Source organism: Rhineura floridana, chromosome 2 (assembly GCF_030035675.1).
Source record: "Rhineura floridana isolate rRhiFlo1 chromosome 2, rRhiFlo1.hap2, whole genome shotgun sequence".
Lineage (NCBI taxonomy): Eukaryota > Metazoa > Chordata > Lepidosauria > Squamata > Rhineuridae > Rhineura > Rhineura floridana.
Window position 1 is genome coordinate 185,768,003 of NC_084481.1, and position 23,675 is coordinate 185,791,677.

At 44.3% G+C, this 23,675-nt stretch overlaps 1 pseudogene; it reads right to left on the bottom strand.

Moving 5' to 3' along the window:
• Nucleotides 1-18,785, bottom strand: part of LOC133378021 (nucleolar and spindle-associated protein 1-like) — a 52,442-nt pseudogene extending 33,657 nt beyond the window's left edge.
• Nucleotides 18,786-23,675: the final 4,890 nt, after the last annotated feature.

Genomic DNA, 23,675 nt, shown 5'->3' on the forward strand with positions numbered 1-23,675 from the left:
CCATGAAGTGTCTTTCTGGTCAGCAGAGAGTGGAGCATACAGCCCTACCCTGCAGAGGTACCTAGGCCACAGGGTGGATAGGGCTCCCTCTCTGGGGCCTTTAGGCATTTTCATGTTCATGCAGTAACCTGGATAGTGTAGACAGGGCCTCCCATGGCAAATCTCTTTTTTGTACTTGAATATTCCTGTGTTCTTTTTCTATCCACTGTTCAAGTTGTTTATTATGTTCTAGTTCAGTGACCTGTCACTTGCTGGTCAGCTTTGCCACAAACTGGAAGTTAGGAAAAGGTTACCTCCCCTCTCAGCTGGCCACCAAGAAGTTTCCTTTTCAAAGTATCTTTTTCAAAGTGTATTTTGACTCTGCCTCCAGGAGGAATTAACCAATAGTTGTACGCTCCACACTCCGCTGACGAGAATGACACTTCACAGTAAGGCAAACTTTCCGTTTTCCCAATGTGTGCAGCTCACCATGAGGCCTTTTCAAGGCTTCTGGGCAGAAAAATCGACTCGGCAACCAGTAAAAATGAAAAGAAATTTTGATTGCTTTCCACAGTTACTTTCCAGTTGCTTAGCTAGTCCTTTATATAGCAACTAGTTAAAAAGCTTTCCCTTGATTGTCCAACAGAAAGGAGAATCTAAAGGTCAGGAACAAGACTAGGAAGAGGGACCCTCAAGGAAGAGTTAACAAGCACACTCTAAAGTATTTATTTTCTCTCTGAAAAAGTGTAATGAACCTATCATTCAGAAAGCATTCTTGGATGTCTATCAAGCATTTTTATAAGTAAACAAAAGGAAGTTTATTATGCAGTAAGTATTTTACATAGTTAAGGTCATTCTCATTGACTTCAACAAGAAAGTTATGCATATTGTTCTCAGCATCACTCTCCCTAAATGCTTGACTATGGTTGCATTGTAATGTGTTCCTCCTCTCTTTCTGAAATTGTTTTTCCCCCATTGGTGTTGTCATGATACATGATTAAAACTGATTTTTTGAGAAAACAAGCTCCTCTCTAGTTTTTAACTTTTTAATTATAGCATAAACTATTTTGTTTTGTTTTATACCTTTTGGTATCCCTTGTTCACTGTATTCTTAACATCCTTTTTTAAATGAAACAAAAATATGCCAGTCATTTAATTCCTGGTGTTCATACTAAATTTTCTGTTAACTTGACCTTTACATAGCCCATTATGTAAGTTAACACACACTCTGCATGGAGGAGGAGTAAGGGGACACGTCACAACCTTTTCCTTCCCTGCCCTGGCCCTCACATCCTCTGCACCAGTGGTGGTGGTGGGGAATGGCTGTCCCACCTAACAAGGAAGGCTAGCGACCGTGCTAGGTCCACCTATTACACTATAAGATTGAAACTATGAATGAATGAGTACGTGATACTCTGGGCAACAGAAGTCTAAGGAAATAGGATGTGGCCCACACCACTTCCTCATCCATTGTCAAAACTGCTGAACCTAAACCATGGATTAGCTGCTATGAGCTATATGACTCAAGGGTAGGGTTTAACATTATAGAATCTGAACACTTTAACATTTAAATGTCATCAGGGCCACATCTGTCTTTCAAGATGGAAAAATACAATTGTACAGACTGCATAATGGTCTCAAGATTCAAGTCTGAACCTAAAGATCCCATGATTCAGCCCCAAACCAGTTACTTATTATTTTTCCCATGGATGGAAATCCTGAAATAGTTTCTATAAACTATGCTGATACTAAGCAAAGGCAGGGAGGGTAGATGAGCAGGAAAAGGCCCCATGATTCCTAGTTTTCTATAGACAAGGGGCTTTTTCCCCAGGGGGATGATTCACTAATTCATCACCTTCAACCATACACACACACAGTTATAGCCTAAAGTGGTAAAGTCCAGGAAAAATTTTACCACTTGGTTTTACTGATTGTATTAACTGGCCCTGAGGCCAGGGCCAGCCCCAGACATGCTGGGGCCCTTGGGCACAATCCTGCCCCAGGCCATGACACTCCCCTTCTGTGATTCGTGGCAGGATCGCTGCTGTGGATCACACAGCCTGCCATTCCCTTGCATAACCTACCTTTCCCAGCTGTTCTGCGATTGCCCTTAACAAAGATGTCAGCCGAGGTTTCCCTAAGGGGCTGAAGCCTCTGCCACCATCTTGGTTCATGACAGGGATGCACGTGCACAGCACACATGAGTGCCATCAGCCAAGATGGCGGCAGAGGCTTCAGTCCCTTAGGGAAACCTCAGCCGACATCTTTATTAAGGGCAGCGCTGTGTGTGCAACCGCAGAACAAGGTAGGTTAAGCAAGGGAATGGTGGACGCTCCAAAGCTCTCACCATGCGATCTGTGGCAGGGGACCAGAGGGCCCCTCAGGGGCCCCTGCAGCCCCAGGGGCCCTCGGGCCAGTGCCCCACCTGGCCACCCTTTAGAACAGGCTCTGCCTGAGGCTCCAGCTCCATATTCCACAGTGGCACAGATAAGATCCCACGCCACGGCAGTATGTATATATATACCAGAAACACATAGACAGGCCACCAACCTGAGATCCAGTTATCTGAAAGGCTGCCTTCTGCAGCATGGGCCTTCCCAGACTTTGCGGTAAGCAATGGATGCCCTCTTCTGGGTCTACCTGCCAACTGAAGGGACTGAGGAAAGGGCATGGCGCTACATATATTTATTTATTACATTTATATCCCACCTTTCCTCCAAAGGGCTCGAGGTGGTGTGTCTCACTTCTGATTTTTCACAACAACCCTGTGAAGTTATTTAGGCTGAGAGGCAATGAGGTCACCCAATGAACTTCATGGCTAAGTGGGGATTTGTACCCTGGTCTCCTAGTTTCTAGTCCAAGACTCTATCCACTATACCACACGGAAATATCCTATCCAGGGAAATTTGCCTGACTCCAAGCTTTGACATCATCTTGGCACCAGATAAGGAACTCCATCTGCCCAGGCATTCCAACATATAATGTAAGTTGGTTTTAAATATGGTTTCATCTGTTCTGCTGAATTGTATTGCTCTGTTTTTCACTGATTTCTGCTATTTATGTTCACCGCCCAGAGAGCTAATGCTAGTCGGGCGGTATATAAATCTAATAAAATAAATAAATAAAATAAAATATATGATTTTAAAAAATCTATTAATCTATTGATTTTTTAAAATTGTTTTAGGTGTGCCATTCTGGGAGATTTACATTGAAGGGCAACGTATAGATTTACGAACGAACGAACGAACGAACGAACGAACAAACGAACGAAAGAAAGAAAGAAAGAAAGAAAGAACGAACGAACGAACAAAAGAACGAACAAAAGAACGAACAAAAGAACGAACAAAAGAACGAACAAAAGAAAGAAAGAAAGAAAGAAAGAAAGAAAGAAAGAAAGAAAGAAAGAAAGAAAGAAAGAAAGAAAGAAAGAAAGAAAGAAAGACACTTCAGTGGGGAGGAGAGTTTGTGACCAAAACCTTGATGCTTATCTAAGCATGTTTGAATATTTAAATAATCAGACTCCTCTCTACTGAAGACATTGCATTGCACGTTATTTCTTTATAGCATCAATACCTGTAGAAAGGAAAATAAGAATAGCCAATTTTTTAAGCTCCAGAAGATTCACTAAGACAGCTATGGTTTCCTTTCCTGCAAGTTTATAGCACCATCTACAGGCCTCTCCATCTACAAAATAGCATTATGCAATTTGGCAATATTCATCATGCCTCTTGTCTAATGTTGCTTGGAATAGGTAAACTGATGAGATACCTTCATGTTTATAGAGCAAAGCTGGTACAAAATATTGGCAAATATGAAAAAAGCCATATTTAAATATACGTATTTAAAATTGTGTCTGTTGCAGTTGCTACTGGAAATATATGGAATCCCAGTGGTTGTATTATGAAATAATTTGATGAAAGGCAGATAAAAGAAGTTACACCTAAAACTATAAAGAAATTCTCATGTTTTAAAAGTAATCTTTGTGATTATAAAATACAGTATAGTGGCAGAATTTTGTAAATTCAGGACCAGGTTACTTGAAAGATTGCCTGGCCCTGTATAGACCTGTAAGATTACTTAGGTCATCTGGGGAAATTCTATTCATGGTTCTGCACCCTACAGAATATTATAGGGCGGTGACCTGAAAACAGTTTTCTGTTGTGTGTTCCTATACTGTGGAATGCCCTTCCCTGTGCCATACATAAAGAAGCAACCATCAGTGTGAAGACTTTTCTTTTTGCCCAGGCTCTCCCAAACCCAGAAGATTGGATCCTGTTTTACATGTTCTCTGAATTACATCATCTGAATTTCTGTTTTATTTGCTTTTTATACTGCTGTTTTATTTATTTTAGGTTGTATTTTTTGTTTGAACTATGTATTGTTTGTTTGCTTACAGCTCAGTTGCATGGGAGCATTTCTTTGTAAGAAATACACTTTTACTTTCACTTTTCATTTGCATCATCCTCAGTTCCTGCTTAAAAGTTAGCTGCCAATTGCCTTTTCCCATACACACAAGCAGGCATTCCTCTAGTGAGGATTAGTCTGTCTTTTTCCTTGTGGCCCCACCCTCTAATTATACATTTCTACTCCCTCTAGTTGCTAGGTGACTAGGCATGCTCAGTCTGTTCTACCAGCTGCAGTAGGTTCCTTTCTAAAAAAAAACCCAGAAGAGCTAATATCTGTGTTTTCCCTGGTAGGATACAACTGAAATGCAAAACTTTGTTTGAGCAGTATTATGCTTTTGCGCACAAGTTAGGGGGAAAAGAAAATAAAGGCACCATTTGCAGCAACATAAAAAAGGTCAGCAGAATGGAGAAGAGCAACCAGAAGTTGCTTGTCAGCCTACAGGACATAAAATGAAAGGAGGGGGAGATAGTGGGCGTGGAGAAAGTAACAATCGCCACACCCACCTAAAAGCATCAGAGCAAAGTGTCTGCAAGCACTAGAGAAAAGGAGTGATTACTTTTTTTCTTTCCTTTTTGTATTATCAGTGGATTGGATTAGTGTGGATTTACAGGGGGAAAACTGTGTGATAGCTTCTGTTTGACAGTAACGTCATGTGAACCATGCAAATTTAAAGGAGATGTGAGAAGCACCAAATCAGAGCTTGGAAAAGTTACTTTTTTTTAACTACAATTCCCATCAGCCCCAGCCAGCATGGCCACTGGATTGGGCTGATGGGAGTTGTAGTTCAAAAAAGGAACTTTTCCAAGCTCTGCACCAAATACACAGTAAACCACCATGTAGATTAGCCCCTGCTGTACACTGCTTAGAGATTTTTGAAATATTCAGTGGTTTAGAAACGCTTTTAAATAAATAAAGTAAAATACGGTGTTAAGATTAACATTGTTCAAAGAAGGAAGCCTTCTGTTTATAAAAACTATTTAAAAAGGAAAGTATTTGTGGGGAAACACTATATTAGGTTCAGGGGGCAGAATGAAAAACAGGTTTGTGCCATAGTGTTGCAAGTTTCAAGTATTGTTTGCTTCAATTCCTGTAGCATAGACTCTAGTGGGAAAAAGCAGCAGTAGCTACTTTGCACCCACTAGGTTTTCCTTACAATACAGACGGGCAATCCTTTTTCTACTAAGAGCTACATACTATCAAGGGCTGCATGCTGACTAAGGGTGGGACTGTAGAAGGCTGGACAAGAGCTGAATGTGGGCATGGCACCTCTCTCTCTCTCCCTTACCCACCACCCACCCACCCACACCCAACCAATGGGTTGCCAAAGGTCTGAATCTGCAGTTGTCTTGTGAAATTAACCAGGGGTGACATACAATTAGGCCAAGGGCAACATGTAGCCTTACAGGCACAGGATGTCCACTCCTGCCTTACAACATAGTGTGTGCTCCAACTCTGGAATACCTACCATATTTTTATACCATTACATACATACATTTATTAGATTTATATCCCGCCCCTCTCAGTAGGAGCCAAGGGAAGCCAACAAAAGCACTAAAACACTCTGAAGATGTGCTACAGTGCTGGCAGCTGAGAGCACTGACAATTTTACACTGGTGGTTAAACTGCTTTGAAGAAGGGGAAGGGCCACCTTTAGATCTGTATGGCCTACATCAGAGGTTCCCGAACTGTAGTCCACAGACCACTAGTGGTCCATGAGTTTCATTCAGGTGATCCACAGCATGTCTGGAGTTGTGGTTGAAGACAGCACATCCATGGTATTAAATATTCATCTTGATTATTAATTGTATTTTTTGGCTTTTACTTCGTGCATTGTATTTTATTGCATTACAATTTGAATTCTGTGAAAGGGCCGTAGCTCAGTGGTAGAGCATCTGCTTTCAATACAGAAGGTTCAGTCCCTAGCATCTCCAAGTAGGGTTGGGGGGAGACTCCTGTCTGAAACCCAGGAGAACTGCTGCCAGTCAGTGTAGACAACACTCAGCTAGATGAACAACTCAGTAAAAGGCAACTTCCTATGTTCTTAATACAAAAAAATACAATACCTAAGAAATAAAAGAAGCAATAACAATACAATTAAAAGTCATATACCATCTAGCACAGTGCATTACAACTGCTACAACAGGTGGAAAAATCGTGGTCCACCAAGACCCTCAGCAATTTTGAAGTGGTCAATGGGAAAAAAGCAAGTTTAGGAGCCACTGGCCTACATTAGATGATAATGAACTCCCTTTCTTTTCCATCTCAGTTCATGGAAGTTCTGAACTGATGCCTAAGATCAGTAATGGGCTGGATGTTGGCTAATAAATTGAAGCTTAATCCAGTCAAGACATAAGTGCTCCTGGTCAATAGGAAGACCAACCTAGGTATAGGTATGCAGCCTCTTTTGAATAGAACTGTGCTCACCTTACAACAGAGAAGGGGAACTTGTGGCCATCTGGAAGTTGCTGGACTACAACTCCCAGCATCCCTGACCGTTGGCCATGCTGACTGAGGCTGATAGGAGTTGCAGTCAAACAACATCTGGAGAGCCACAGGTTATCCACCCCTGCCTTAAAAGATTTGCAGTCTGAGGGTGCTCCTGGACCACATTTGGCTCCTGGATTCTTAGGTAGCTGCAATGATCTCGGGTGCTTTTGCCCAGCTTCAGCTGATGTGCCAACTGCACATGTTTCTGGAGAAGATTAATCTGGCCATGATCAAGTTAAATCAAGGTTGAATAACTGAATGCACTCAACTAGGGGCTACCTTTGAAGAGTACCCAGATACTTCAGCTGAGGCAGAATGCAGTGGCTAAAGTGCTGAGTCAGTTTTTCAAACTATCTGGTTTCTCTTTTACATTTTATTTATTTATTAAATCTATAACCCACTGTTTCTCCCAGTAGGAGCCCAGGGCAGCAAACAAAACACTGAACATCTAAATATCTTACAAACAGATATTAAAACAAAACATCTTTAAAAACATCTTCTTAAAAAAGCTTTAAAAACATATTAAAAAGCAATTCCAACACAGACACAAACTGGGATAAGGTCTCTACTTAAAAGGCTTGTTGAAAGAGGAAGGTCTTCAGTAGGCACCGAAACGATAACAGAGATGGCGCCTGTCTAATATTTAAAGGGACAGAACTCTAAAGGGCAGGTGCCACTACACTAAAGGTCCACTTCCTATGTTGTGCAGAACGGACCTCCTGATAAGATGGTATCTGCAGGAGGCCTTCACCTGCCAAGCGTAGTGATTGACTGGGAATAAAAGGGGAAGACAATCAACTTCACTGGCTTTCCAAACAGTTTCAGGATCAGTTCAAAGGGTAGCCTAGACCACAATGTTTAAAGCAGGGGTGAGGAAATGCAGGCCTCCAGGCCTCTCTATCTGACCCTCAGAACTCTCCCCAGATCACACCCATAACTGGCCCTGCTCTGCACCCTGAGTATTTTTGCTTTGCTGGAATGTGTCCTTAAATTCTAGTAATGCCTCTTGCTTGTCTGGATGGAGGATAGAGGGATGTGTGCTGCTGTGTGTACATAGTAGCCTACCGTACAAAGGTAAAATGTAAATGTAATGCTCTGCCTACTTTTGCCTCTGACCTTGTCCATCATTGGCATGTGGCCCTTGGAAAGCTGCTCAGAAGGGAATGCGGTCCTTGGGCTGAAAAGGATTTCCCACCCTTGGTTTAAAGCAGTGTTTCCCAACTAGTGGGCCACCAGATGTTGTTGGACCACAATTCCCATTTTTCCTGACCATTGGCAATGCTGGCTGAGGCTGATGGGAGTTGTGGTCCAACAACACCTGGTGGCCCACTAGTTGGGAAAGGCTGGTTTAAAGGATCATCTCCGAGTCCTTGCACATGGCCCTCTCTATCCACTGAGATCATCTGAGGGGGGCTTGGGTATCTCCAACCTCTATCTGAAATATGGTTGGCTGGAATGCAGGAAAGGGAGTTTTCTGTTGCTGCATTCAGGTTGTGGAATTCTCTACCCTAGAAGATCTATCTGACTATAGGTTTTCATTGCCTGGTAAAGACTTTATTAAAATATCAGCAAGCATTTAGTTCCAGCAGTAGATGCTTCTGTCCTGCCTCTTCTTTTCATTATCTGCTGCTTCTTGTTGTGTTTTAATGTTTTATTTTTATTGATTGTTTTTAAGTTTCAATCTGAGCTGCCTTGGGCATTTTATTTTTTAAAACAGAATGGGATATAAATATTTTAAATACTTTAAATAAGGCCAACGCAAATTTGCATTGGTCTCGTGCTTATTTGGAAGGGAATGAATCAGATTTTCTTGTGTTGCAGGGCAAAGCCAACTGCATTGTCACAGCCTCTTCCAATCCATAATCACAGGAATAGGATCCCGGATTAACTAATAAGCATGGGCATGGAGAAGTGCCATGTTAATGTTAATACAGTGTTAATGAGCAAAACTGTAGCATTTAAACTAATATGGACAGGAAGAGTCTGTACCTTATTAGTCAGCAGCAACCTTTAAAAAGCTGACAGCCATTCATTGTAAACTGAATTAAAACTGAGCAAATGGAAAAAGTATGTCTGGTCATATGTTTTATTAATATTATAACATAACAAACATAGGCGAACAAAGCACTAAAACACTTTAAAACATCATAAAAACAGATCTGAAAATACATTAAAAAAACCAGCATTAAAAACATTTTAAAAACAACCTTAAAAAGGGTTAAAAACATTATTAAAAAACATATTAAACAATTAAGTAAGTAAATACCAGGGTCAAGAGTCACAGCTCTTGAAACTGTAAAACTGCATTGTATTTTAAGAGCATTGGTTGTGGTTACTTTTTATTCCTTATGATAGAAGAAGAATAACCATATCTGGTCTGAGCTAAACAGAATACATGCGTCCCTCTCTAAATGGCACCCCTGAGAATAAAGGAAGCAGTAAATACTTCCTGGGTGCTGATGGAATGATGTGTGCCACTAGGTTCCTCAGTGGCTAGCGCTGAGAGGCAACTGGATGTCGTTTCAACTCAGCCCTTTTACAAAGCAAGATCTCTTATTGCTGTAGCAAATTGGTCTTTACTGTGATTGTTATGGATTACCGGGCTCTTGTTGACAGAAATAGTGCAGGTGTCAAGGGGCTGAAAGTCATAAAGTTTCTGGGGTGCAGATGTGCAGTAGAATATAGTGAATGTTGATCAGTTCAGATTAATTGCTCTAGAAAGGGAGAAAAAAGCAGAATTCTTTTGGAAAAAGTCTTGCGTGCGGAGAGGAATCATTAATTTCATTTGAAGTGGTTCCCGCACAGGATATGGAGCCTCTAACAAGCTCGTTGGCTTCTGCCAATTGTTTAGTGCAGGTGTTTAATCCAAGTGCTCAACTGCACGTAGGGAGCAGTCATTTTGCAAAGAGCAGGCAAAGGAGGAGCTACATGCCGAGTGGCACAGAGCTGCGAGAGGTTGATTCCTCAAAATCAGCAGAAGCCTAGGGAAGCTGCTAATTCTTGTCAACAAGAGTCTGGGTTTTGTGGAGCAAAACCAAGCAGACACATTGACGTACATGAGATCCAAGCTGCTTCTGCCAAAACCTCTTTTATTATTTCACTGAAGCACTAAAACGTGCCATAAACAAGCTGATTGCTCATTTCTACCTCTCTGTGTGTCTGTAGTCAGGAAGAGCAGCAGCAGCGGCCTTAAGTGGAGCTTGCTGGGATAGGAAATTTCTCTTGAAGGTCATGCTCAGTTTTTATTTTTAGTTTGATTTGGATTCCTTTTTGCACATGGAGAAGAAAACAATGTATGCATGTTTAAGATGAAAGCAGTGAGGGAGACACCAGAATGATGGCATACACACAAAATGGACAAATCCATCTTTGGCTTTACTGTATAAGGTTATTCATTATATATAAAGCAGCCACATCAAGAGTGGAAATGTAAATAACTGCCAGGTAATGTAAGGCTGCAGATCCTTGGGTGATTGCTACTGAACTTTTGAACCCATTAGAAATTTAGATAGGAATCTGGGAATAGTGTTGTTGGGCCCTACGCTCTTGCAGTAGAGCAATCCAGCCTAAATGCTGTAACCATCAGTAGCTTTCCCTCAAAAATCGTGGGAATTGTAGTTTCTTGGTTAGTGTTTTCTTAAAGGCTGTGTACACAGCATACATTTAAAGCACATGACTTCCCCCAAAGAATTCTGGGAACTATGCTGGGAATTGTAGCTGTGTGACGGGTAAACTACTATTCCCACAATTCTTTGGGGGAAGTAGTGTGCTTTAAGTGTAAAGTGCCGAGGGCCTTTATAATTCAAATGGTTTAAAGCTGTTGTTGAGGGTTCTTAGGACTATAAAGAAAAATAGCTGTAGTCTTTGTGGCTGCTGGAAAACCATCAACACAGAGTTCTCAGTTCTTAGCTCCATAGAGATAGTTGTTAGGAGCATTTAATACAAAAGCCTCCTCCCCCCAGATTCATCATATTGGGTCACAATCCAGAGAAGCTTAGCCCTCAATCAGGATGCAGATATCTCCATAGATATGTGCTTTGTTCCTGTTGTTGTTGTATGCCTTCAAGTCAATAATCAGTGTGATATCTAAACCCCTTTTCCAATACATTTTCTGAACATAAATCATTGTTAGTTTGAGAAAGGAAAGGAAAACGAGCACATTGGATAATTAGGTGCTCTTGATTCAGCTTTTTTTGGTGCAAACAACAGCTCAGTCATAATCGAGATGTGGTGAACTCAGAATTCAGCTGAGGAGGAGAGCAGGTTGAGAGAGTGGATAAGGATATGTCTTGCAAACTATAGATCTTAAGGCCAACATCAGTTTTAAAAATCCACATCAGAAGTTGCTACTAAAGAATGTAAGAAGAGCCCTGTGGGATCAAGATGAAGGCTTATCTAGCCTGCATTCTGTTACCACAGTGGCCAATCAGACCTAGAGGGAGTCCACAAGCAGGACATAGTATATGTCATTTGTGCAGCTCCTTGAAAGTTCAGACTAAAACCCAGAGCGGATTCAAGGCCCCACTGACTTCGGAGACACCAGTCTCCACCGCATTTGTGGCATATTGAGAGCGCACACACAAAAAATCCCTGTTTATCTTCCAATATACAGAACCTTCCTTTCCTCCTCACTTGGAGGCAGTTCTCACTCAGCATTGGGCATTTGAAAGGAGTTGGCTATTTTACAAGGTTGTCTGTGTTAGGGTTGCCAGGTCGGAAGCATCCCAAAACCTGAGATGTCATGGGGCGGGCCCTAGTGACGTCATGGGGCGGGCCCTAGTGACGTCATGGGGCGGGCCTAGTGACATCATAAAGCATGATACATTAAGTATCAACCACAGTTGCTTGGAGCATACCATTCAAAAAAAAAAATGCCTTTCCTGTCCAAAACACCTTCTCTCGACTTCTGTGCGAGAACCCAGTAAATTCTTTGCAAACTTCAAGAGATGGACACCTAGGGATATTGGGAGGGGTGTATGGAGAGAGAGAGAGAGAGAGAGGTTCTCTCAAGGACAGATCTGTTTACTTGCCACCCTGGGCTCCTGCTGGGAGGAAGAGCGGGATATAATAATAATAATAATAATAATAATAATAATAATAATAATAATAATAATAATAATAATAATGAACATTAACACTAGCTCCACCAAATAATATAAATTAATGAATTATTTAAATCACTCATTGCATCTTAGAGGAATACAGGAGCAGGAAATATGGTCTATCCAGATAATAAATCCAATCTCTTGCACAAATACCTAGAAGTTCAGATTCGATGAAGATCAAAGTACTGCAGGAATTATTTTAGGTAACTGTGATAATCCTTAGGAGAAATAGTTATTCCACTATACACACCACGTTGTACATTCCAATTACCCTCTGCTTAAGCCAATAACATTTTTCTAAATCCTGTGATGTTAAAATATAAAGCTCTCCTCCTTCTAGTCTAGCACCGGAAAGCACACCAGGGCAGTTGTTCCACAGAGTCTACAATCCTATAATAATTATAGATATGCCATGCATTAATTAGTGCATGGTGTGTGCATCACCAGCGGCATCTTAAGGCAAAAGGAGGGGCCATCTACCTGAGCCTCTGTGTATGAATGAAGGGGGGGCAGAGGGAGCTGCCTGCCACCAAGTCAAACCATTGGGTACATCTATCTCTGTACTGCCTACACTGACTGGCAGCAGCTCTCCTGCGTTTCAGGCAGGAAGTCTTCCCAAGCCCCACCTGGAGATGAACCTGGGACCTTCTACATGCGAAGCAGGTGCTCTGCCCACTCAGCCACAGTCCTTCCCCAGGGAGTGTGAGGAGTTCCGGAGGAGGGAAGAGGATGCCAGGGGTGGCTCAAGGCATGTTTGAGGGAGAAGGGAAACTGAGGGAAGGGGGGCTCTTTTGGCAGGAGCCCAAACTGAAGCCAACCTGCAAGAAGGTGTGGCATGAAGGGGTGCCCACCTGCATTGACCCAAGTGTGCAAGGAGGGTTTGGTTCAGTTTTGTTTTTTGGGACGGGGGAGGCGGGAGACTATTAGAGGGTGGTTAATCCAGGCACAGCCCTATCAGTCCTGGGGAGGGAGCAGCACCAGGGATCAAGCATGGCTCTCTAGTCCTCATGGAGGATGGTGAGTTAAGAACCTAAGAAGAGCCCTGCAGTTCTAGATCAGGCCAACGTGGGCTCATCCAGTCCAGCACATCCTCTTCTCACAGTGGCTGACCAGCTGCGGGGCCCCTGTGCTCCCCTTCCGCAATCCGTGGCAGGATAGCAGGGCAGAAGCTTCAGAGCAGCCCACCATTCTCCCACTTCACCTCTCTGCTGTTTTTTGCAGCGCACACAGGTTTGCCATCAATTAAGATGGCGGCCGAGGTTTCCCTAAGGGGCTGAAGCCTCTGCCACCATCTTGGTTGATGGCAGCAATACGAGCGTCTAGCACACATGCATGCCATCAACCAAGATGGCGGCAGAGGCTTCAGCCCCTTAGGGAAACCTCTGCCACCATCTTGATTGATGGTAAACCTGTGCATGCTGCAAAAAACAGCAAAGAGAAAGGTAAGTAGAGTGGGGGAATGGCGGGGGGCTTGGGATCTCCTGCCCTGCGGCCAGCTCTGCTGGGTGGCCACACCACGCCAAAAACTGGAGATCCAGGGACAGGGGTTGTGGTCTGGCCGGGGAGCCAGAAAACACCCCCAAAGCTGGAGATTCTGGCCAAAAACCGGAGACCTAGTAACTCTAGTCTGTGTGTATTTTATTCAACAAAATCTATATACCATTTGACTACAAACAGAACCTCAAGGTGGTTTACAAAAAATAAAATTGTCAATAAAAGATAAAAGTTAAAAACAGGTATTTTAAAATTTCAAAATATAATTAAAATCAACTGTTTTTATAATTAAAAAACAGGTTAAACACATGTCAGTTTCTACTTTCCTGGATCAGCTTGCCTGAACAAAAATGTTTTGAGGAGATACAGCCAAAATGAGTATAGCCAAGGCTATATCAGTAGGCAGGGAGTTCCAAAGTGTGAATGCTACCAAGGTATAAGCTTGATTTCTTACAAGTGCAGAACAAATATTATGTGGCACCTATAACAGTGGCATTTCCCCAGATTGCAGCAGTCGAGTAAGCATACATGGGGTAAGGCGAACCCTCAAAATGGTCCCAAACTGTTAAGGGCTTTATATACTAATAGTAATATTGGAAGTGGGTCAAGAGCAACTCCTGTTTTGTTCTTTTGTTTGAGCTCCAGAGGGAAGATAGGGCTAGGGTCCTCCAGATGGATAGGCTTTGTTTACCTTTTACCTGTGATGCTCTGACTGACTTTCTTCTGTCGCTAGACTGTGACGCCTTTAGGGAAGCTTACCTGCCCCTCCTCCTTCCGCCCTTTCCACTCCATTCTTCTCTGGCTGTCTGTGAGAGAGGAGACATCCCTTTGTCTCTGCTCTCTCTCCGAGCATGGGGCTGACTCCAATACCTGGGAGTTATGCCTCCAACTTAGCTAGTTAGTTAGAACTAGGTATGCCTTTTTTATCTACTATGTATTTCTATAAATAAAGTAGCTTTTCTTATTTTACTAAGTCTCCAGTCTCAGTGATGCTGATGCAGGGTAAAAGCCTGCTTTCTTAGGCAAACGCACGCACATGCTGGCACACTCGCATTTCAGCATCTGCTGTTACTCTCTGCTGCTGTGGTGCTGCTTTTAAACAAAATTAAGCAACACAACTACACACAGCGCAACAAGTAACACCTTGAATTTAGTCCAATAAACTGGCAGCTAGTGCAGCTGTCTGAGCAGAGATCCAACTCATGCTTCTCTTCATTTCAGACAGCAGTTTATTCCATTTCTCAACATTTCCTTACTTGTTCTGCATTTTATGTGATCTTTCACATGACATAAAAACCACTTCTGGAGTGAAACCTAGCAGAATCAAGTGGAAGTTTAGCACTTATTGCCATGTTAATTGCTTCCAGAAAACATCCACTTGCAACCCTGTTAAACCAGAAAATTGCGGGAGTTTGGAGTTTTCTTTTTCCTGTGGTTTTCTTGGTATCATACCACCAGCGCTCACTTAACAAAATCTGGGACAGTATTCCAGCATACAGAAGCATGCATGCACTTAAAGGGTGGGGCTAGCAACATGTCTGATGATGCCCACTGTTGTGTCACACCATGCCCACTGTTGTATATGAAATTTAGTGCAACATGGTAGTATATTGATGAAAAAACCACAGTTCCACAATGCAACAGGTACTGCAGTGTGAAAGGAAAATAAGAAATTGAGACAGAAGCACTAGTATTATAATCAGGAAAAATAATGCAATAAATCCCACGTCTGAATGCGCCTAAATGTGGAAGGGGAAGGCTCTCTGGCAGGGTGAGATGGGACTGAATGTCCATGCTCTGGAACAACAAGGTTAATGGGACCATTAAAAAGTGATGCACAGGCCTAGCCAACAAGATGCTTGCATTTGACATATAGGTCAAGCCATCAGAATCAAGCTTTAAAAACTGATTTGAAGTATCATGTCCTATTTACACATAACACACGCAGCCATAGAAGACAGACACACAAGATTAGTACCTTATTCACGTACCAGAGGAATAAATAAATAGTGAGGAATCTGATATAAATCTTACTCTGCCTTTTTTGGGGGGGGGAACTGGCTCAAGGGAGCATAATTCAAATGCTTCTGTGCAGAGCCATTATGTACAAAGCCAAGTTGAGCTACCACTTATTAAGGAATATTTAGGACTCCTCTACACAGAAACACTTAGATCAATGGAGTCCCCCATTCTTAATCTCACATTGCTCTTCCTAACAATGTTGTTACTATAAGGCTGGCCCTAATCCTCAAAGAAGAGAGGATAGTGGAATGGAAGCCAGTGGCTGGTAATGAAATCTGATGTAATAAATCTCAATTTACAGCAAAGTGTTTACGTGCTGTCATCAAATCCAAGGCTCCAAATGTGATTTCTAAAATAAACTCTGTGATAATTCAAAAGTCACAACATGAGGCTTGATAGGAAGAAGACTAAAGTAATTATTACAGACATAACCACAACACAAGGAAACATACCTATTGGGCAACGGTGTCCTGAAGATGTAAGCATAATCTGTAAATAAATTAGAACTGTATTCAGTGTCTCATTATTGTTATTATTTAAATGAACAATCAGAAACTGAGAATAAAGCCTAAGATCTGTATACCTTAAAGCAGCCTTCTCCAACCTGGTGCCCTCCAGATGTTTTGGACTACAATTCCCTTGCTGGCAGTTGCTGATGGAAATTGTAGTCCAAAATATCTGAAGGGTGCCAGGCTGGTGACTTGTGCTCTCCAGCAAAGGGAATTCAGGGGCATACTGCATTCCAGATTAATAGTTTATAGAGAATGCAAACAAACTTCAGAGGAGGGCACCAAGGGTGATCAGGGACTGGAAACAAAGCCCTATGAGGAGAGACTGAAAGAATTGGGCATGTTTAGCCTGGAGAAGAGAAGACTGAGGGGAGATATGGATAGCATTCTTCAAGTACTTGAAAGGTTGTCACACAGAAGAGGGCCAGAATCTCTTTTCCATCATCCCAGAGTGCAGAACATGGAATAATGGGCTCAACTGACAGGAAACCAGATTTCGGCTGAACATCAGGAAAAAGCTTCCTAACAGAGCGGTATGACAATGGAGCCAATTACATAGGGAAGCAGTGGGCTCTCCAACACTGGAGGCATTCAAGAGGCAGCTAGCTGGACACCCATTTGTCAGGAATACTTCAATTTGGATTCCTGCATTGAGGAAGGGGTTGGACTCGATGGCCTTACAGGACCCTTCCAACTTTACTGTTCTATGATTCTATGAAAGAACATAATAAATTCAAAACATATAGATTTTTCTTTTCATATGTTGGGGGGGAAGTATGTGTTTTTGTGACCAACATATTCTATGATTCTATGAAACAACTATGCAGTTGCACATTTGCTGCATAGGGATGGCAGGATCTGTCAATTTCAGTTCTCTCAGTTTCTTATTTTTCCAATCTTAAATTCAGTTCTCCATATTAAAATCCTCATGAAAATTCTTTTGCATTTTAGTGTGAATTTCTCCTAATTTTTGTATGCAGTTTTCACTAATGTACATATTTTTTGCAAGCAATTTCTATTATAATGCATTTTTGTATGTTATTTTCACTTATGTGCATTTTATGCACATCCAGTAATATATGCATTTTTAAAAATATTGGTTGGTTGGAGAACTGCATTGCAAAATTTGGATAAATGCTAATTTTGAAGGATGGCTGTGGTTTGGTTCTCATATTGTTTCAGAAAGTGTGAATTTAGTAGATTCAGCTTTAAATACTAACTGAATCAAATTTCTCCCCTCCATCTAGCTGCATGAGACCCAGATAGTTTTCCTCAAGGAACCATTTCTATTAGGGGGATATCACGTATTTCTCTCATTCAAACCACAATAAATGAATATAAATGTAAAATCTTTTCCCAGCTAGAATGGTAGCATGGGTTCAGTGATATCATTTGAACATGACATCATGCAGATGTCACCCAAAAAGTGAATAAACAATGCAAATCAGTTACCCTAAATGTTTCCCTTTTGTTGTGCATGGGAGCATGGAACCTTTTTAAAAGATGGCCTGTTTTGGACAGAGCTGACTTGGCTACTGCACTCCATACTCTGGTAACTTAGAGTGAATTATTGTAATGTGCTCTACATGGGCCTATTCTCAAAGACGACTTGGAAATTTCCACTGGTCTAAAATAGAGCGGTCAGATTACTGGCTGAATTTCCCTTTAGAACTCATGAAACCCTCTTTTAAAAGGGTTTTTCCCTGCCTTTGTTAGGAAGACAAGAGGTGGTTTGGTCTTGGGGAAGGAAGCAGAACATGTGGCCATTGCTGGTTGGGCGGGAGCCGCGCTTAAAACCCAGCTCCGCACCCAATTCCTCCTCTTCACATTTTTGCAGCAGGCACAAGGAGGGTCGCAGTCCAGCGCTCCTGCCTCTGGGCTGACACTGAAGCCTTCGGCATTGGGAAGCAGGGTAGCAATCCGGCCTTCAGGCCTTTCAGCGGCAGTTTTCCCATCTGGCCTGCAGCAGCAGGGCAGGCAGCAGCGGCCATGCCGAGGTATTCTCTGGCCTTCTGGGCTGGCTGATGGGTCTGGCGGCGGCGGCGGCAGCAATGCTCATGGTTGGGGGTGCTCTGATTCCCCCAGTTGGATTTGTTTGTTGGCTTGTGGTGGCCTGTGGGTGGTGGGCAAGCTTGGCGGCAGTCTCCTTTGCTCTACCAGGCCCTGCTGCAATCACTTGGCCTCGTGGTGGGGCTGCCGTGCAGCTTAAGCCAAGCAGCTACCACACCCTGCTGGCTGAGAATTAAAGGGGGTAATCGGCAGGGTGATGCAATACAGAGTCTCTTGCCCCCCTCTTTCCACATATACTGGTCCTTATTAGCCCCACACACACACACACTCAGAGGGTTATCCCCTCCAGCCTGGCCACACACTTGGCCCCTGGGGTGGCCGGTTTTTCGGGGGTGGAAGTAGGCACATAGGGCACTCCTCATCCCATTCCTCCCCTCCCAGGGTTTGAGGCCTTTCGACTATTTGGATTGTTAATTGCAGATTAGTATTACGGCTGTTATTAGTTGGTGGGTTCAATTTTAGCTTGTCTGGTTCAGTTTTTCCCTGGGTTTTGTGGTGGCTGTGTAGAGGTGCCAGTAGTTATAGTTTGAGTGTATCCAGTCATGCCTCCGAAGAAGGCCAAACAAAAGGAAGGTGTGACAATGGTCAAACAGGGTAATAAGTGTACTCCTGCACCAGCCTTATCATCCAATGAAGACGTCCATGCCAGCAGGGCACAGGTGACACCAGCAGCTCCAATCCTGAGTGGACAATGTCCCCCATCTTCCGTCATTGTTCCAGCCTTCAGCATCAACCGCAGCAGCATCTACATCTGCTCTTCCTGGTGAGTCTGCTCCCACTGCTCCTACACAGGGGCTCACACTCAGGACTTCACTGGCCCCTCAGTCGGGGCTAGCTAGTGCTGTGAGCCCTATACCAATGGGTGTTACCATGTAGAACATGGTCTACATGAGTGAGGTTCTTGTCCCCACACAGTCTCTGCTCCCATGGCCATCAGTAGCCATAGCTCCTTGGCAGCCACTTTTGGCTCCACCAGTGCAGCAGCATACTTCTCTACCCTTGCCTCCTGGTGTATACCCGCAGGGCGACACCTCTCTCCCACTTGGCAATCACCTGTTGCAGGCCACACGGGAGAAGATATGGCTAGGAGAGTATATTGATATATTCTCACTCCTCTTCAGAGAGCCAGAGGCAAAGCCTAAGGAAGGTGATGAGGCGAAGGATAAGGAGATGGTTAAAAAGAGGAAGGTGGATCGTATTTGCCAAATTGGCTAAAGGCATACACTGTGTATGTGGGGGTAATGACTCAGGCCTACCTGTTCAGGACTTTGTCTATGATAAAGTCCCAGGACATTATACATAGGGCCTTTCATGACTTCTCAGGTACCGCATGGTTGCAGTATGATGAAAACTTTAAGCAACGGGCAGCGCTTGTCCCTGTGGTGCAATGGAACATTGAGCATCAGGGTCTGTGGCTACGCTGCATGACCCCAGCCAGGCCCACTGTTGGTGACAAGGCAGATAGTGGTCATCTGTTGGTGTGGGGACAAACATTGGTCCCCAGCTCAGGCCAGGGACCGCAGTGCATTGAGTCCCAGCAGGTCTGCTGGGCCTTCAACAGCTCAGGCAGCTGTACCCACTGTCCTTGCCGGTTCAAGCATGCCTGTGGCATCTGTGGCTCAGCACATCCCAGTGCCTCCAGTGGGAGGGCCCAGCAGTTGAAGCAGCAAGGTAGGGACCAGTCCCAACCCAAACGTGGTTCAAGTGGCGGAGGAGGTCCACCACAAAGCCAGTAGCCCCATAAAACTGGTCCCCCTGGCATGGCTGCTGGACTCTTACCTCAACCCTGCAGCAGTGGCATTCTTATGGTTGGAGTATGCTGAAGGTTTTAGAATTCCTTATACGGGACCTAGGGTGTCTGTTTCCTCTCCTAACCAGACCTCAGTGAGGGATTTGGAGGCTGTGGTCTTGGTCAAATTGGCCAAGGAAAAAACTCTGGACCGGATTTCCGGCCCTTTTCCCAGACCTTCCCTTCTTGGGTTATGAGTTTCTCCTTTGGGTGTGGTCCCCAAGAAGCAGCTGGGAGAGTATTGCCTCACCCATAACTTATCCTTCCCCAAAGGGGGGTCGGTCAATGATGGCATTCCACAGGAGAAGGCTTCTGTGAGATATACATCCTTTGATGAGGCGGTTAGGGTAGTTTGGCAGGGTGGGCAAGAGGCACTGTTGGCAAAATGTGACATTAAGTCTGCCTTTCATCTGCTTCCTGTTCACCAGTTGGACATCGACTTGTTGGATTTTAAGATTCAAGGAAAGTTTTATGTTGATAGAGCAATGCCTATGGGATGCTCTATTTCCTGTACAGCCTTTGAGGCCTTTAGTATCTTCCTCGAGTGGGCGGTGAGGGACAGGTCTGATTCTTCCCTTATGGCCCATTACTTGGACGCCTTCTTGTTTGTCGTGGTGGCAGGTATGTTACAGTGTGCACATTTGATGAGCACCTTTGGGAGACTTACTGAGGAGCTGGGTGTGGCTCCGGAAAAGTCTGAGGGGCCTTCAACTTCCCTCTTGTTTTGAAGTATACTTCTTGACACTGTCTCTCAATGCTCCATGTTGCCTAGCAATAAGCTCTTGGCGCTGCTCTCATGCTTGAGGGATGCACTGGTAGCAAGGAAACTTACTGTCCTCCAGCTCTAGGAGCTAGTTGGACGTTTGGTTTTCGCCTCAGAGGTAATTTCACCTGGCAGAGCATTCCTCCGGCAGCTGTGTGATGCCATGAAAGGTGTGCGCTTCCATTTTCATTTCATCCGTGTTTCCTCGGCGATGCGGGAGGACTTGCAGATGTGGATGGCCTTGCTGGAAGGGTATGGTGTTTCTTTCTGGAGGGAGGAGTTGCTCCTGGAGGCTGAGCTACAGGTAATGTCAGATGTGGCTGGTGGTTTAGGCTTCAGGGTGATTTTCAGAAATCAGTGGTGTGCTGAGCTGTGGCCTCAGGCATGGCGGGATGCTGGGGTCATGGCTGACCTGACATTCTTGGAATTCTTCCCCATTGTTGTGGCAGTACACCTTTGGCCGTGTGACAACCAGGCAACTCTGTGTGTGGTCAATGCACAGACTTCCAGATCGGCCCCGGTGATGCGACTGGTTAGAGCATTTGTGTTGCAATGTTTAAACTTTAATATTCTATTCAAGGCCAGGCATGTTCCGGGCTTGCAGAACAACCTTGCTGACGCCCTCTCCCGCTTCCAGATGGAGCGTTTCAGGATGCTGGCTCTGGGCACATCCCCCGGCCCCATGCACATGCCACAGCACCTTTGGAGCCTTGGGAGCTAGAGGGGAGAGCAACCATCAAAGCAGTTTTGGCGCCTCACACTACGAACACTTATTGGCGCAGCTGCACAGACTTCCAGCAATTTCAGGTTTCACATGGCCTGCCTCAGGAGTGGCCCATCCCAGTGGGTCACTTTATGCACCACATGGTGTCTCTCAAGGCCGCAAGCAAAGCAGTGAGCACCATTGCAGGTCATTTGTCTGCACTGGTCTTCATTTCCAAGGCTAACGGTTTGCCAGATGCACCTATGATTTCAGGATCAGGAAGGCGCTGGAAGGATGGGCATGCACCACACCAGCTGTGCCCAATAAGCGCAGGCCATTCACACCCAATTTGCTTCTCCAGCTGTTGCCCGCATTTTGCCCTTTGTGCTCATCTGTTTATGAGGCAATGTTGTTCTCAGCCATAGCTCTCACAGCATTCTATGGTGCCTTGTGCCCCAGTGAGCTGTTAGCTAGCTCCAAGTGCGATGTGTCCCACAGTGCCTTGGAAATAGATGAATGTGTGGTGTTGGATGCTTTGATCAAGTTGTTCCTGAAAAAATCCAAAACTGATCAGAAGGGCAAAGGGAGCTCATTATGTTAGGTTCGTGCCCTGTGGCTGAGTTACACCCAGTAGCAGCTTTGTGGTCCTATCTGACTTCCAGGCCAGTGGGGCCTGGATATTTATTTGTCCACCATGACAGGTCCACCTTGACTAGGTACCAGTTTTGGTTGGTGTTGCAGAAGGCCTTGTTGGCTTGCAGGCAAGATCCTGTGGTTTTTGGACTCTATTCTTTCCATACTGGGGCAATTACTGCCGTGGCTCTCATGGGCCTGCCCCCGGACAACATTCAGGCCATAGGCAGATGGCGGTCTGCAGCGTACAAGGTTCATATCAGGTTTTAATAGTTTGTTCCTTGTTGCTAATTGTTCCTTTTGTTTTGCAGATTTGACTCGCCTCCCATTTCCTTCTCTCATGGTCCTGTGCGGTCATTCAATCCTTTTTTGGGCTCACTGGAGGGCTAATTCTTCCCCTGTTGGGACTCAGCTCAGGCTTTCAGCATGGGCTATATTGCAATGGAAACTAAGAGGAGAATGCTATGGGGGGAACTTATCCCCACCCTATGTAGGGTAGGTTCTGGAGGACCTGTCCCCCATATCCTGGTTATTCACTTGGGGAAGAACAATTTCGTGCAGTGCCCAGGTTTGGATTTACTCCATAATGTGACACAAGTCATGAATTAGATAAAACATAAATTCCTGGGCTTGTTCGTTGTGTGGTCCGATTTACTGGAAAGGAGAGTCTGGAGGGGGGTGTTGCAACCCAGTCGGATTGACAGGGCCTGCAGGTGGGTGAACAGGAGCATCCACAAGTTGGTTTTGGCATTGGGGTGGGCTTTTATTTCTCATTCGAGGATCAGATATGATGTGCCCCATTTGTTCAGAGATGATGGTGTGCATCTTTCCAACTGGTTTTTGGAGAACCTGCAGAGTGGTTTGACTGACCTCTTTTTGGTGGGCAGAGGCGACCAAGCGGCTGCTGATCGCCTCTTGTGGCATGGAGTCCGGGCAGGTGAACAGGTTGGGACTTAAATTAGGTATACTGAGGCATTTTGGGGACAGGGGCATCCTCTAGGCATCTCCGGGGGCTTCATGCCTCAGGAGCAAACTGGGGGGTGCCCTTGGTGGCCTTCCTTGCACATTTCAGGTGAATGCCAGTATGGCGGGGCCCGGGTGCATGGATGGGATGCACACCCTAGGCTCGCTTAACAAGGAGGGGAGTAATTCTTCTTCATCCTTAGTTGGGGAGCCACAGCCTATGGCTGCTAACATGCCAGGGGTAGAGGGGGGTGTTCCCCCACAGTTAGAGTTAAGTTCACCTGCCCAGACAGTTGGATTTTGGCTTAATTCAGTTAATTTGGTGGAATTGGAATGCAGGTTCTCCAAAAATCAACCCATTTCTGTGTCTTGAGTATTCCTTCGGTGTGGGAGCAACAGCTGTATTGGTTGCCAGTTAGTTTCCAGGCCCAATTCAAGGTTCTCACATTAGTATTTAAAGCCTTAAATGACTTGTTGTTGTTACGTGCCTTCAAGTCAATTACGACTTATGGCGACCCTATGAATCAGTGACCTCCAAGAGCATCTGTCATGAACCACCCTGTTCAGATCTTGTAAGTTCAGGTCTGTGGCTTCCTTTATGGAATCAATCTATCTCTTGTTTGGCCTTCCTCTTTTTCTACTCCCTTCTGTTTTTCCCAGCATTGTTGTCTTTTCTAGTGAATCATGTCTTCTCATGATGTGTCCAAAGTATGATAACCTCAGTTTCATCATTTGAGCTTCTAGTGACAGT